The 15,981-nt window shown below is 39.1% G+C and overlaps 1 long non-coding RNA gene across 2 annotated transcripts in view; it reads left to right on the top strand.

Moving 5' to 3' along the window:
- The first annotated feature begins 644 nt into the window (after positions 1-644).
- LOC310895698 overlaps positions 645-15,981 on the top strand; it is a 62,143-nt gene continuing 46,806 nt past the window's right edge. For both annotated transcript variants that reach the window (XR_014580874.1, XR_014580875.1), the window contains exon 1: positions 645-801. This is a non-coding gene — a long non-coding RNA (uncharacterized lncRNA). The remainder of the gene's footprint in view (positions 802-15,981) is intronic.

Raw genomic sequence — 15,981 nt, 5'->3', positions numbered from 1 at the left:
ATAATCTGCCCACCTAATCTTTATTTGCTGATGATGAAAAGAAAAGGGGTGTGAGAGAGAGAGAGTGTGTGTGTGTGTGTGTGTTTGCGCGCTCGCCATCCGGCAGGGCGGGGGCGATCGGAACAGAGAATGTCATCTGAACAAATAATAATAATAATAAAAGAGGTTAAGAAAAAGACTGTTCAGCCTCCTTTACAAGAACCAAATGATGACCACGGAAGTTCACGCCTCGAAGCCCTGCTCTCCTGAAGGAGGGGAAGGAAACGCTCAGAAGGCCCGATATTGTATTATACGCGTTTTTCCCCCCTGAGCAAAGCGGTCTGCAGTGAATACAGGGAGTTATGTAAGGAGCAATCACGGCAGGAGTGATATCAGGCGGCATTTTCCTTGGTTAGAATCGGTACTAACAAGTCGTCTTCCCACTTTCTCTCCTCTCGCTGGTCTGCAAAGCAATCTCTCATTTATTTCCAGATCACCTGGTGATCCATAAAGGAAAAAAAAAAAAAAAAGATTAGGAAAAGAGTCGCTAATGTTTGATTTGCTGCTTTACGTGCAATATCTACCGAGTGATGTAGAAAAGAAAGAGCATAATCCACGTGTATATTGCCTAAAATTAAAGGTATTTCCTTCGTCTTTCTTCTCCATAGTACCTGTATGCTTTTGCTCGGGGTAGCATTAGCACAATCACCAGTAATTACAAGCGTGCGTACACTGGGAGAATGAAGATGGGAAGGTGGGAGGTAGGACGCGATTCCCCTTTGGAGCAATCAGGACTGGGAAAGGTTTCATTCCGCGCAGACGGTACGTTGATCATATTTAATGGGCTAGTTCCACTCGGATTCGAGCCGAGGTCTCATTTCAACGCAAGTTTGCGCTTTCCAGAAGAGAAGGGGAGGTGGCGGGGTTGGGGGTGGCGGGGGGGGAAGGGGGGGAGTGCGGAGGAGAAAAAGGATGCGGCCGCCGCAGCCCAAGTTGTGCTCGGTCGGTCCAGTGCCCAAAGCGGGGCTGCCAGGGGAAAAGGCGGTCGCAAACCTGGGGCACCCTTCGCGGGAAAATGGGGAGCGGGCAGCGCCCGGGCGAGCGGCGGCCGCAATGGGGGACGGAGCCGCTCCGCTGGGCTGGCCCGGGCCGTGCCGGGAGCCGCCGCCGAGGAGCCGGGGGCTCCCGTCCCGGGCACCGAGCGCGGCCCCTTTCCGGTCCGGGCCCGCTCCGCTCTGGTGTGCGGGGGTGCCCCGGGGGAGCGGGGCCGCGGAGCCCGTCCCGGCACGGGAGGGGTCCCGGGGGTGGCGGCGGTGGGACTCCGAGGGTTCAAAGCTGGGAGTCGCGGTCCGGAGCCTTCCAGTCCCTGGACACTCTCCCCTCCCGAGGCACGGGGGCCAAAGCCCCCCAGCCGGGGGAAGCAACGACGACAGCAATTATTGTCATCGCACTCCCATCCCTTGTCACGGGGGAGGCTTCTCTCTCTCTGTGAGCAGCTTGTAATTACATACATTAAAATCTTTCCTCTTTTCCCGCTACGTCCTCAGCACCCTCCCTCCTCACTCCTCCACACCGAAATATTACAGGGGCATCCAAAAAAATGAAAGGAGCAGGGGGGCATATGTTGTAAATAACAATATCCTTTGAGGCCCTAGTCACTGCTCCTCCTGGTCACACAGGCATATGCACCTCCTCACGAGACCCCCTCCTCCCTAGCACACATCTTCAAAGAATTGTTCACTGACCTTTGCAGTAGATATTGTTAGAGGATGATATCAGTCAATCAGTCAAACAAACAAACCAACCAAAAAAAAAAAGGACAGCTTTTTGTCTGGGCTATGACACATGACTTGAAATTAATTATAAAACAGGCATTGCAAGTGTACACAGGGGACCAGAAGGTATTCCTAAGATTTCAATGCTTTTGGGAATAACTAAGCAAGGTTTCTCAGCAGATGCAGTCTAACACACAGTGGTCCCTTCCTAAAAGCAGATGATTACAGAAGGAAAAAATAAATGAAGAAATGAAAATGTGCAATTACGCCAGGCTAACTGGTGGGAGAGGTACAGAAGGGTGCTTTCACTCTTAAAGTACTGGTGTGTAAAAAAGTTGATCAAATTATGATGGTTGTTGTTTTTTTGTTCAACAATGAATATCTTTACTATGACCTAATGATAGGTGTGCTATTGAACTTCTCAAAATGCATTCATGCTTCCCTTGGCAGATCTAGGTGTAAGTGTTGATGACTAACAAAAGTAGTATAGATTAGAATCAATTCTCCTTATCTGGTGACAAAAATAACATCATGTCAGCAGTGTGTACATCCTATCATCAAATGACACAATATAATTTGATTCGTTGAATAAATAATCATGTATGCCCAGACATATAGGTCACCTACTTGCAAATTAGATTACCCTCTTTGGGTACAGACAGCACCTGATTAGGAAACAGCTTCTCTCTGTGTCACTCTATCTTCCTTCTAGAAAGAATATCTGATATATTCAAATGCAAGTGTTTTTGAAAAATTTTATATATTTTACAAATCCGGTATGTGATTTCATGATTGTATGTAACATTTATGCAGTCTGTGGTAGAGATACCACCTTTACTACTAAAGTTGGCTGAGTTTTCTGTTTTGTATTTTCTATCTGTGTATTTGCAAATTTTAAATGATAGCCTATGTGCTATGCTCTGTAATAAGGATAGCTAAAATACAATCTTTGTGAAAAATAAGCAGCATACATTTCCATAAACGATTTTGGCTAATCAGATTTGATTGCACCCATATATATAACAGAAACGTGGGAAAGAATGAAATATTAGATAAGGGAGCATGGAAACATGTAAATTCCAAAGTCCACACTGAGAAAGACCATCAATTCCCAAAATAAGTATGTTGGTCTTTCAACGTTAGCCATTATGTCACATGCATAAGGAATGTGAGAAAGCTCTAAGTATGTCCCAAGGCTCTTCAAGGTTAGGTTGCCTGCTGGGTGTGAATCCTTTCCAAAGACACTTTTGGCCAGATATGATGAATTAACTTGCTTGGCATTGTTACTGTTTCTATAACTTGTAAATTTTCACAAATTAAGCATGCAACATGCTGGAATACATTTTGTTATGAGACGATGTGTATTAGTTGATATAGTGTAACTTGCATTAGAGTGAGTTGGAGATGTATAGAGAAACAGGAGGAAGAGCAGAAACCAGAACCTATAACCTATACTTCGTAAAGAAGCCCTACTAAAAGGAACAAAAACAGTTTGGGAAAATAGGTAGGAGACTTTGAGCCACTCAAGTAGTCAAAGAACAGCGGTAAGGGCAAAAAGGTGAAAAAGAGATGATGGGAAGAGAGATTACATGGACGGAGAGAAAAGAGGCAAGTGTGTGACTGTGGGGAGAAAAGAAGTGTTCTGGAAATGTTAGCACTGAGTTTGTGGAAGTTAACAAATGAAAAACTGCAGCCTTTGTTTTACACAAAGAGTGACTATCCATAAGATAGGATTCTTAAAAAAACTTTATAATATAACAAGATTCTGGAGTATCTTGGAATGCCAAACCTGTGAATCTTAGTACTTTTTTTTTTTTTCTTTGAGTGTAGAATGACATATTAGATTGTTCAAAATATTTCTAAGCAAAAATGACACAGAGGCTAATATCCTACAGGGCATTGTTTCTTTGGACATGTCATTATTAAAATAAAGAATGAACAAAAAAATGACCCCCCTAAAACAATCAAACTAACAACAACAACAACAAAAAACAACAGACAGTCAACATTACCATTGCCATTTTGGTTTACCTTGTATGAAAGTGCCATTAGGTGACATTAGCAAAAGAATGAAATGTACATACTTGAAAATATATGGTATTATACAGCCACATCATGAGCTGTTCAAACTAAAAGAGTGCCTTATATAGGTATATATAAAATGACTCACTAAGCATTTATGGTGGTCTAAAAAAGGAAAGCAAAGTGTCAGGACAGAATTTCTGTGTGTTTTGTTGTCATTGTTTGTTTGTTTGTTTGTTTAATTTTAGTAATGGCATGTCCAAAGTCCACTAGTGAAAGGTAAAAACTGGTGGTAGTGGTGACAGGGGGAGGGACTCAGATAAAATTTATAAAGTATGAACTCTGGGTTGTGCATGTTTTCTTAAAGAGTGCAGTAGTACTCCCAGGTGGTGATTTTCACCATTATAGCAAAATCACTGCCATTACTGTAATCAAAATTAGTTGATCAGTCAGTCACCCTGCCTGATCCTGTCTGCTGACGGGAACGATGTTGCAGAATATATCCTCACTCCCCTTTGTGAGAATGAAGGAAGAGGTTTTTTTCCCAGCTTGGAATCTCTTTTCTGAATGCACCCTGTTTTGCTGTATGTGCATACATATATGTACATGTTTAATTTATATTTGTAAACAAAGCTGTGCCGGTATGTCCATACAGATCTGAAAACTATTGGTCCGCCTCTATTCTCTCTCTAATGCACACAGGGCTTGATTTCAAAGTAACTTCCATCCATGCATACCTCTTTGCAAAAATGGTTATCTTAAGGATCTAACCAGTTGGTTGCAACATCTATCCATGATGTTATCCATGAGAGCTAGGCTGTTTTTTTCTGTCAGGTGCAGAGGAGTATCTACAGTTGAAAGTGAGCCACCTTTCCCCACAGTGGGAGACTGCTGGCTCAAACATACTTATTTTTTTGTATACTCCCAAAGAAAATGAGTACACATGTCAGAAGCACAAGGTTCAAATGCAGAATCTGACTCTCAGAGACACCGAGAGTCTTCTTAGTCATGAAAACTGAATTTGATCTATTCATAGATTTGTGACAAATTTATAAATACTTCCATGTATCATGTTCGAGTTAGGCTAGAGGAAGCTAGGATTTGCTTTACAAAGATGTGCACAAACTCTAGAGAGGCAAACCTGGAGGCTGTAGACGAACTATTAATTGCTTATGGTAAGAAAAAGGGTTCCATGTTGGGCAGGTAATTTTACAGTCAACCTCAGTGCTCTTTCTGACATTTCCTATAAAGCATGTGAGACAGGCTATTGCCATGACCTATAACAAAAAAGCCAGGCAACTGCCCTGTGCCAACGTGACAATTTCGATATCTTTCTGTTCTCTGGGAAAGTAGGGGCTGTATCTTTATATCTGTGGTGCTTCCTCTTGTCTGCTTCCCTGTCTGTGCTTCCATAATAGCATAATATCAACAATATCTTCACTTAATATAACATCTTGGTAAAACTCAGTACAAATTACTGTCTTCAAAATGACCTTCTTTTTATTTGTTAGGTAGAATAGAAAAGGGAAGGGGAAACTGCATAGAGGAAGAATAGATTTCTGTGATTATAGTGCTGTCCTGGAAGTCTTTCTGCCTGCAGTTTGAAGCTAGTCACTTAATTGTACCACAAGGCTGGTCATGGAGCTTCACTGTTTTACAGAGCACAGAATGGGGCTAACTCTATCCTGCCTTGCAGGCACGGTATGCTAATTCATGCTGCAAGATGGATATTACCTGAACATGGACAGTAGCATGCTGTGAACACAAGCGTTCCTGTCAGGAAAGGAAGAGCTCAGGTGCTTCATTCTCCCCTACACTGAGCACCAGCACAGTCTTCTTAGTTTATCAGCAAACAGCTGATTTATGCAAAGGGTTTGCTTTCGAGGCAAAAAACAGAACAAACCTGTTGTAAGCCTCCCAGTGAGATGTTAACATGCATGCAAGTTAAGCAGAATTGTTATTTTCATGTACTTGTGATCCATATAATTTTTTTAATGGTCAAAAATAGGATAGGTGAGTTGGTGCCACATACATGTTCTACGTTGCCTGTTTCGTTAGCTGAGTTGTTTTAACCCTGCTGTTTTCAGAGAAAGATTTTGTATTTGACACATGATGTTAATATCAGTCATTAAGCACAACGGCATATGATTGGTGCTCTATAAATACCTATGCACAAGTGGCTTGCAATTGTTGCTGTATAAATACCTACCAGAGATAGCTTTGCAGTGGCCAAGAAATAAATGAATCATTGTCCTAATAGAAACCTATGGAATTAGGCAGTGTGAGTACACTGCAACTAGGTTCTTGTGCGGATGAAATGACATTGGTTTCAGGGAGAGGTCAAAGACTCCAGCTTTGCCTGTCTTCCAGTTAATGCAGCAACAACGGACATGCATAATGTGTTTTCCCAACTGTCATCTTCTGCCTAGAACAGACCAGCCCAGGAAATTGGGTCTGCTGTAAAGCTTGGTGTTGGATGGCTGAAACAACTACTTGGAGGACTTCTCCAATGGCTGGTCACTGAAGTATGTAGTCTGCCTATTCTTAGCCTCACCAGTGAAGTTCTGCTATCGCTGATTGTCAGTTTGTCCTATACCCTCTAGCATCATAGAATCATAGAATTGTTTGGATTGGAAGGTGGTTTAAAGATCCAATGCCCCTGACATGGGCAGGGATACCTTCCACTAGATCAGACTCCCCAAAGCCCCATCTAATATGGCCTTGGTCACATCTATCCAAAGTACTTCTAAACTCATATTGAAAGCTTTTTCACTCAGACTGGCTAGCCTGTATAGGGGAGTGGATTAGAAACCAGGTTCTGTTTGTTTTTGTGGTAGGATTTTCCAGCTTTGCAATAGGTATGCACATGATGACAGCTGCTCCTTGTCACTTTACCTGTAATCAAGGGGAGAGACACTCTTGGGTCATACCTCCAGGTGAAGGGAAGTAAGAAAAGAAGGGAGGAAAAAAAAGACTTTATTGATATAGTTTTACTGAGAAAACATTCAGTTCACATCAAGTTAAGAGGACCTCCAGCATGGGCTGGCTGTGCAGTGAAGACAAGCTCTGAACTGCTCTACATAAACTGTGTGTTCAGCTCTGGTTGTGTTTATCCAGCCAGGAAACCTGTTCTTGGGTTGGCTACTGAGGCTGTTGTGAAAGCTGTCTTGGATTCAGTTTCCTACTGTGAAAAATTAGTCCTTAAAGAAATGTTGGAGATTAAGAAGTTCAGACATTTCATATATATGAAGAACAGCAAAATCTTAAGCATCCCCAAGGAAAGGAAACAGAAAGTTTTACAAAGAACAATGATTGTGACCAGGGGAAATATACCACTATCCCTCTAATTTGCCACAGCATGCACAGGGCCAAATATATCCCTGCATACAGAAATCAGTACACCCCTAATTATTTGGACCCACTGATTTCAATGGGAATTGTATCCTGATATATTATAGAAATCAGTTTTGTCTCTTACATCAGATTGGTGTAAGCTACAGTCATTTGGAACATCTGTTGAATCACAATTAAGTATGATTATGTACTTCACCCCCTATAGTCATTCCCTTACCTAATTATATCCATCCACTTCATATGCCACTATTGAATTTGCCCAGGTATATTTCTGAGTCAGTACTCCTGTAGCTCTCAAAATGCTATGATGTTGAGATAAGAAAGTACTTTTTAAATTAAGAGCAATTTACAATATGTTGCACTTTCAACATTCAATTAAATAATAAAGATATGAGAATAAAATCCTTTTGCAACTCCAGGAAGCTACTGATGGAATAATCTGTGAATAAGATTAAAAGATTTCAGTACAACTAGTATTGCCTTTCATGACCTTAAATGTTCTCCATATCAGATTTAATATTAAACACTGTATTTTTCCTTTTTCATTAGTCTGTTTAGGAGAGAAATCATAACACTTTATCATGATGTAGAAGATGGGCATTAGTATACGGACAATGTTTTTTTTTTCCAGAAATACATGCCACTCCATCTGTATTTCCATTTCAACATAAAATATCTGCTGTATAACACATGTAAAGCTCCCACCTGCAAACATAATAATTCTGCACTGTTGACATTACATTATTATGCAATCAATATTTTGTCATGAATTGCATATTTTTTGCTCCTCTGGAAATTTGCTACTTTATAATTGCAACTGAATAAAGAAATCTTTCTTACTATCCAAGTGCATTTTTGATTAACAATTAGACATTTACACATGAAGAGCAAATCATATGAAAGAAGTGTTTCCCCCCCATATATAACCAAGATTATTTAACCTGGGTGAAACTTCAAACATGCGAAAGAAAGTGGAAGGAGGAGCAGGAGGAATTACTTTTTCATTTGGTATTAAAGCAACAATTTAATATGAATTCATTTCATAGTTAACTGCACTAATTTTGGACTGCACACTGCTAGGCATATAAGCTAAAAAAATCTAGAAAAGCCTCCTAGAATGTTTGCATTTGGGCTGAAGTGCTGATACCAGTTTCCAGGTAGACTACCTGACTAAATTTTGTTATAAGATAACCATGAGTCATAATAAGTTCTCGGGGTTCTTTTCAAGAAAGGATTCATAAATCCATTCGAGTTGTTAGTAAAAGTGATTTCCTCAAGTGGGACAAGGGATATGCTTCTGCTTTCTGCAAAAAAATATTCACTTAGTCCAGCTTTACATATTTCTCTTGTGTTTAAGCAAGACTCAGCTGACAGCATCAAACCAACCAAATGAAAAATCAGCAAATTTCAGAATTCCCCTGCAAGGTATTAATTAAAGACCTCAATTTTTAATGGAAGGATAGTAAGACAAAGAATTTAGAAGACTCCAGACCTGTCTATTTGGCAGTCAAGCAATATGGGAACCCAGGCTGCCTGGTGTGCCTAGAAATACCGTCTTTCTTTGCTGTTGAAAGCCTCAGATGCTATTTCTAAGGGTATCCTTCCCAGCAGCTAACTTTCCATCAGAACCATGCCTGTGATTTAAATAGAATGTACCAAACCAGAGATTTTTTTTTTTTTTTCACAAAAATATTTTTGCTTTGATCAACTGGTGTTTTCTGTCAAGGCTTGGTGCAGCTAGGGCATATTTTACTAGTATTGGTGACCTCAGTTCTTGTACCCCTGTTACAAGGAGCTACGATGCTACTTGCTTTGCATTCAGGGGTAGAAGTCATAGCTTTCATTCATTTTAAACATCTAGAAAACTGCTTGCCTATATTGGATGACAAAAGCATATACATTTCTGGGTGAGGTGTTTTATGCAGTAGCAAGATGCATAAAAGTTTCAAAAATCACTAAGAGGCATGAATTTAAACAGACAAGACAGTTATGAGTCAGAATTAGGACTTGGGATTTCTACCTCTGTCTTCTGCAGGTGTTCTCTAACGCCATCTCCTATATCTACGTACCACAGCTTTACCAATACTAATTTTGATGGATCATAACAATCCCACCGACCCCGTGATGCTCCTAAGTCTCATTATCGGGTATTCAAGCATAAAACTGTTAGAAGCAGGCTGACCTACTGACCTGTTTAAAGTAGAATACATAATTCTAAATCAGTATTCAAGGAAAGGTCTTCAGCTGGCAAGAATCCACGAGTGATAATGCATCTGCATACATTCTTTAACAACTTTCTGAACTGAAATTAAAGACACTTCTATGAAATATATTAGCATTATTCTTCCCATTTCACTCCAGATGGTGTTGAAGCGCAGATGTTAAGACTAGGTTTTCCAGGAAAAGTTGGTGTGTGCAGTTTGTAGGACATGCTTTCAGAGGCTCTGAGGATGCAGAGCTCTTCCTTGTATTAAGACAATACTAGAAGCTGCAACTCCTGAATTTCAGTCTGCCACCAACTCTTGACATTAAACAGTTCTGTTTTTCTCTGCCCTAAAGGACCATCCGGAAGTGGACCATCCAAAAGCCAGATAAGGATGTTCAGCAGTGTCACCACTACCCCATTAAATTAGCAGTTTATGTAACTCTGTGCTCTCTGAATTTGCTTTCATGTGTAATCCCAGGTATTCTCAATAACTTGCAAATCCTTGAATTTTGGAGACTTCTCAAATCTCTCTTTCTCATGCTTTATTTGGTAGTCACTCCAGCAACAGAGGCCATATGAGAATTTTAGTTTGAACAGAGGAAAGGAATGTTCTCTACAGAGGACAGCCAACTTTGAAAGTTTCAAAGGTTTTTCTTTTTCAGAATCTTTGTGTGTTGACTTCTTTCTCTTTTCCTTGAGTTTATATAGATCAGAAATATGCAGCTACATTTCAGGAACATACTGTTAAGGCTGTGATACATGAAACTTTAAAAAGTTGACAGCAATTCACTGGTAAAAGCAAGTGATCAGTGCTCTTATACATTTTAATACAGGTCAGCATATGACTTTATGAAATTGGGAGACAGAAAAATGGGGTTCTTTATAGGACCCAGCTACAGTATCATGACTGAAATACAAGTTCTATGTGGAGAATATGCAGCGTTTTCCTTAACAGGGACAGTAACATCATGCCATAGCATGAACAAAGGTGCAAAGGAGAAGAAATTTCTCTTTCACGGGAGATTTCAGGATTTCAACATTTATTTTGGTTCTGAAACGGGATAAAATCAAACCACTTTAAGTGACATTTTCAAAACAATTTCATTTTAAGTCCCGGTCTTTAATCTCAATTTAAAATATAACACAATCTGAAGGAGCAATTTCAAAATGAAAAATGGAGTCACTGTTCTGAAAAGGTTAATGCAGGGTATTTTAACCTTACTGAAGGAGTTGTAATTGTTTTTCAGATTTTGTTGAAGTTGACACTTTTGTAGGAGAGGTTTGTTTTCAATCAAACAGCAGTTTTCCATTGAAAATACATTCAGTTGGAAAAGTTCCACTCCAGCTAGCTGAAGCATGGGAGGTTTGTAGATAAGAATATAATAAGCTACAATAGAAATTTTGTCAGAAGGCTGAGGGTAAGATCTCTTACACACTGGATAAATACTGCTGTATTCCTGAAAAGAGGGCAAGCTACTAGGGCTATTATTTTGCTTTTCTTACAAAAGGTTTCTGCTACTGTACTACATCAGCATCCTGACTGTCTAATCACACTGGCTCAACACTGTCACAGTGGGTTTAAGGAAAGATGACTGCTTACTGAGGGCCTGTTTTGGGCGACGATTTGACCATATGTTCTGCTTTCAGTATGTTAGCATTTTCATGGAGTGCTGTGGGACAAGTCTCACACCAATAGCAGCACTTCTGTACTATGGATGTTTGGCCACTCTTGGACGTTTCCTTCCCAAGTGCTGACCCAGCCTTTGCAGATCTCACAAGATCACATTGAGGGTGGCGGGATTACAAAGCATTGATTTCTGCAGTAATGGGCTTCCTTTTTCTGTTGACAAATAAAAGGCAGAAAGAAAAAAATATCTGCTTGAAATATCACACAAATGTAAATGGCAAACCATCTCCCCCCAGTTTGGAAAAGATTATTGTTCAGGAAATGCACTTTCATCTTCTTTTCAATAGTTGACAAGAAATGTTGATAAATAACTCTGCACAATATTTGGCTAAGGCAGGAATCACTGCCTTAAGGCAAACTTCTTAATCTTGTTGATTTTACAAGGGCACACACTCATTCCTGGAATGTGAGAAAGATCTTCCTTCACAAGTAAAAGTAATAGATGCCAAGAAGCATTGAAAAAGAGCTGGGGTAGAAGAGAAATAATTTCCTCTACTAAGAGAAGCAGATAGCTGGCCCAAATATTACTGATCAGTTTCTGTCTTGAGCTCATTTAGCCAAACAGGGTCAAAGCCCAGTTTTGTATTGAAAAGCTACAATGGCTTTGTATTAACACCAGCATGGCTTTACTTGCTTTTTCAGTATTTCTACCCAAACACAATCTTGTGCTGTATTCCAATTAATACTACTGTTTACATAGAAAGAATCCTACCATTGTGTGAAAATTGTGTTTGTATATTAAAATGTGGAGGCCTGGTGTTCATTTTCCTTTATTTTTAATGCTGACATAAAATGAGTGCTGAAAATTTGCATGGGTTCAAAACCCAGGCATATTTACACCAAAAGTATCCATCAAGGGCTATTAAACACAAAACCTGTGGCCCAGGATATTTCAAACCAAGACTTTTGGAAGATGGGCTAATATGTCAAAAAAAAAATAATATTATCCCTACCCTCTTCCCTGAACACACTTTTTCTCCAGAGAAGATGGAAATTGTAGGTTAAAACTACATCTTAAAAGTATAGATATATATATATAGATAGATTGTATATATAGATTGTCTATATAGATAGACAAGATGTGTTTTAGTGTTGCTTCAAGAAGCAGTCCCTACAAATTTGAAGGTTCTTCACTTAGGCAGTTGCTGACCGCTAACATGCAGCAATGTGTTTTCTTGCTGGTGAAGTGTGTATGTGAGCAAAATCAGGTTGTTGCTCCTTGGCTGCAAAATATCACCTCATTGAATACTTGCTGCAAGTATGTAGCAGTGCAAGGTAAAACAACAACAAAAAAAGAAATAACAAAAAAGAAACAACCCAACCTCCTGAAAATGAACTTTCCTAAAAAATGAAACTCCTTACAAGTCAAATCAGAGTGGGGGAGAGGAGCAGTCTGTCTGAGATGGGGCAGCAGTTACTTATTAAAACATGTTAATGGGACTGCAAGCAACCTGTCCCTCTCCTCAAATATAACATGGGAAAAATCTCATAGGGAAACTTAATTGGAACCAATTTCTACCACCCTTTCTCTGAGTGGAAGGGCTTTGCAGCTTATTCCATCAGCTGAAACTGATGTACTCAGTCATGCTTCTTTGTGGCCTTTGTCTCTTTGGCTTGCTAGACTTAAAAATAATGGCCTAAATTAAAAATGACCCTAACTTGTCTAGTTTTGCACTGTCTGAAGAGTGTTTCTAGGGCTTCCAGGCTGGACTTACAGTCTACCACACAGAAGTGAGCTGATCTATTTTCATTTCACCTCCACAGAAACACACAAGTGATACTTGCGGTCTGACCACACATTCTCCTTATTTCTACTCTTTGCCTGAAAAAAATCACACAGAGTCTGAGGGCAAAAGAAATCCAGTGGGATAGTTTTTCTTCCTTCTTTACAAGGAGTTATGACTGGAACCGATAGAAAATTAACTGCATGTGCCTCAAAATCACAGACAATTTATTACTCGCTGATTACTTGTTGGAGCACCTCAGTCTTCTTTCATTTGCATATATTTCCTCCTTTCATATCAAAGGGGCATTTAGGAACAAATAACTTTTTTTATAAATTTGGCCATATGTGTAGTCATCAAGGCATGCACAGTTTCAGCCCTGATCTAGAAATTTCGGAACAGATTAGAGTAAGACAAGCCCTGCACTAGAATTTTATTGTGTATATGAGTGTTTTTTCCCCCCTACAAATGCACTGACTACTTGAATTTGAAAGTCTTTGCTCACCTGGAATGTCTCTGATGCAGTATCTGACAGGAGAATGGTCTCTCTTATACCAATCTCAAAATACTTTATTAGTAGATCTTTTTGTAGAAAACATGCCCAGCAGTGTAACCCAAACCATCATTTTTTCAGTCTAACAAAATCACCCCATTCATCAACTTGAATTTACACAGATATGATTTTAAATGAATATGAAGCCCTCCTGTGACAGCAAAAAGTGCAGATTTAATAATATGTATTGCAATATATTTTCAAAATACCAGAGCCATTTTCTCCTCTTTTGTTTCCTTTTATGACCCTGATGTCATTTGGAATAAACTTTAATTGGGTCATTTTGTCATCTGCTGAGCAGCGTCCATTAACAAACCTTTACAGCAGTAAGTGCTAGTAGCAGGATCTCTGTCACAGGCAGTTGCCACTTAGTGAAGTTTCACAAACATATCTTCATTATTTATGCATGCTGTGCTTTATTACTAACACCAGGTGTGAGCCAGGAACACTTCAATACACACAAGCAGCTAAAGAGGTCAGATGTCAGTGTTAAAGCAATAATGATAAAAAACGGAACAGCAGAGTTGTGTTCTCATGTGACTGTCAGTTGTCCTGTGCCTCATAAAGCTTCTGCAGTCATACTCATGTTTTGTGGTGATGTTTAGGTGACTAATCCATCATTCTATTTCTGGGAGAGCATCCCTGTTTTCTGAGGAATACAGAGGCAACATTTCAATCTTAAGGCTCACTATATTTTAATGTTAATATCTGCGTGCATTATACACAAACAAAAGTATGTGTATTGCCCAGTGAGTGAGTGAGAGCATACATTTAAGCAGTTTGATTTTACACTGTGCCTGGTGCAAATGTGGCAGTGGAATTACTTCTGATTTATGTTAGCATGAGAGTGACTAGAATCAGGTTCTCTGAACATGTACATACATATGGATAATGCTGAATGAAATGTGACAAAAAGGTATGTTTCTAATCTGTAGAAAATATTACATATGGAATGACTTGGTCAGTCTGGATGGATTCCACTGAAATCAAAGAAATTATAACAGATTTAACTCAATGTAAGTAAATGAATCACGACCATGCGTTCCACAGGTGTCATTCTGGTTTTGTTAAAGTTGATAGGAAAAATATTAATATATCCCTACAGACAGGAATATCGCTATCCTGCGCCTGCAAGGCAAAATACAACCCTGTTTTTTAAAACTTACCCCAGCTAATACTTTAGAAATATGCATAGGAGTTTTGAATTAGCTGTTGCGTTTCTCTTACTTTATCATATTGTAGTTGTAGTACAGGAAAGAATTACTAATTTAATTAGGGAATAGTTCTTAGGTCATAGCAAAATTGGCACACTAAACACACAATAAATGTCTACTTTACTTTTAATTAAACAGCTTCCCCTTAAAGGTTTTTAATCACTGGTTTAGATAAGTGGGATTTGTAATGACTGTTAAGGTGCTGTGGAGAGTGGCTGAAAACATGCACCTGCATGCAGTTAGAAGGGAGTATTATGGAAAATGCTACTGAGACTAGGAAAGCTTTCTTTTATGCCTAATGTGTTGTTAGAATGATGGATAATATCATAATTCTCACTAAAATTGGAAAATCCTTTTACAATAGCCCATTAAAAGTGTTCGTGATGTTAAGCTTTAAAACAGTCCTCCATCATTAATAAAGTCCATACTTTGGAAAGTGGGCTCACCAGGAGAAGGGGTTCAATATAAAATATTCTAACTCCACTAAGTGACAATGACGCTAACATTAAAGAAATACTAGATGAAAAAAAACATGAACGTGACAATTATAATTTCAAATTTAAAACTTTGTAGTTTTCCTGTAATGTCTTTTTTTTTTTTTTTTCCCTTAAAAAGACGTGGTTATACATGTAATCACATCTCATACTTACTTTCTGTATTAATGTAGCTTAATTACAAACATTCAATCATATATTTATCTGGTGATTCCCCTCTTTTTTTTTTCATACACTTTATTTTGGGGATTTAAAAAAAAATCATATAGGATGCTAATTTCAGGAAAGCTTCAAGCACCTTGACTCAGTTTCCTTTCCACCATACCTCTTGTCATCCCGGCAGTATTTTGTACAGTGATTTTCCATTTACATATATACTGCCATTTAAAGCAATATGAAATAATGCAGAAAGATGCTCTTACAGGAAATCAGGGCTGACGTTTAAGATAAAGGGGTGCAGCCACTGAAACAGTGTCTGATGAAGATTTAGTGTGATGGCTGAACCACGTGGATTGTTTATCCATTCTTCCATGCTATTGCTGCAAGCCAAGAGAGGTGTAATAATTTATTTGGAAAAAACACAGTTTAGTACAGTGAGAAAAAGTAATCTACCACTGCTCTGACAGGACAGGGAGATAGATATGAAAAAGAGAAACAGATCTATTTCTTGAGATGTAGGCAATAATTATGAATGAATAGACAGCCACCTTAATATATGAACTGCCATCTCTCAGCTGCTCTGGCATATGGCCTCCTTCATGTACTTTCCAAAAAGTTCCTCATTCAAAGGCTTGATATTTCTGAATATATTACATCGTAAAACTTTTTACAGATCAGTATATGCATATCAACTATCTTGATATTGACAAGCCTGTTCTTCCAATGGGACAGTTGCTTTCCCTGTAAAATATTTTGGGAGCTCTTAAGTTATTTAGCCACTTCAATAACATGATGTTACTTTAACTACCAGCAT

The sequence above is a fragment of the Anser anser genome, assembly GCF_964211835.1.
Source record: "Anser anser genome assembly, chromosome: 2".
NCBI classification, from domain to species: domain Eukaryota; kingdom Metazoa; phylum Chordata; class Aves; order Anseriformes; family Anatidae; genus Anser; species Anser anser.
Note: the sequence above shows the minus strand (reverse complement) of the source record. Positions and strands in the feature narration are given on the sequence as shown.